Here is a 1,142-nt window from a genome sequence, read left to right on the forward strand (position 1 = left end):
GAGAGGGAGGAGGGAGTTAGAGGTGACCCGAATGAGATGAGGTGGAATCAATAGAGGAGAGAGCAGGCTAGCCAGTAATCACTTCCTTATGTGCACTTCACAACTGGACCACTCAGAGATGTTCGCGGAGTTACACACAGAAGAGAAGAGGGAGGAAGGAGACAGAGTTGGCCAGGAGGATAAAAGGGGGGAATGAAAAGGAGAGAGACAGATCCAGCCAGTAATCGGTTCCCTAAGTGTTCTCCACTGTCTGGAACACACAGGAATTCACAGAGTTGGGTAGAGCAGAGAGGGGTTAGGGAGAAGACACAGGCGACCTGGTGGAGAAAAAGGAGAGTCCAAAGAGGGAGAGAACAGTCAAGCCAGTAATCTCGCTCCCAAGTAAAAATGGGTACTGAAGATTGGGTTCTTAAAAGTTCAAAATTGATAACAAATACCAAAAAGCAAAAATTAAAAATCTAAAGTAGAGTTTGGAATTTCAAAAATACAATGTTAAAGAAAAGAAGAAGAAAAAGAAAGAGAAAAAAAACAAAGTCACAAAAATTATTTTAAAAAAAATATATAGGCACAAAATTGATAACAGATACCAAAAAGCAAAAATTAAAAATCTAGAGTAGGGTTTGGCATTTCAGAAATACAATGTTAAAGAAAAGAAGGAAAAAAAAAACAAAGTCACAAAAATTATAAAAATAAATATATGAAGTTTGCTTTAAAAAAAAAATAGGGTCTTTTTTTTTTTTTGCCAAGTAGTAGTAGGTTATAAAAGTGAAAATTAAAGGAGTAATAGAGGAGTTAAAAAATTTTTTTTAATTGGAAAAAAAAAAGGGAAGAAAGAATGATCGTAAAAATAGTAAAAAATATATCTAGGACTTTCTCTTGTGGTGTTGTGGGTGTTGTCGGGTCAGTTCATTTTCAGCTAGTTCCTTGGTCTGGCTTATACTTCTCAAGATCTATAGGCTTATATTTCTCAAGATCAAGAAGGCAATGGCACCCCACTCCAGTACTCTTGCCTGGAAAATCCCACCGACGGAGGAGCCTGGTAGGCTGCAATCCATGGGGTCGCTAAGAGTCGGACACGACTGAGGGACTTCACTTTCACTTTTCACTTACATGCATTGGAGAAGGAAATGGCAACCCACTCC

Source organism: Bison bison, unplaced genomic scaffold (genome assembly GCF_000754665.1).
Source record: "Bison bison bison isolate TAMUID 2011002044 unplaced genomic scaffold, Bison_UMD1.0 scf7180017864348, whole genome shotgun sequence".
In the NCBI taxonomy this organism is placed as follows: domain Eukaryota; kingdom Metazoa; phylum Chordata; class Mammalia; order Artiodactyla; family Bovidae; genus Bison; species Bison bison.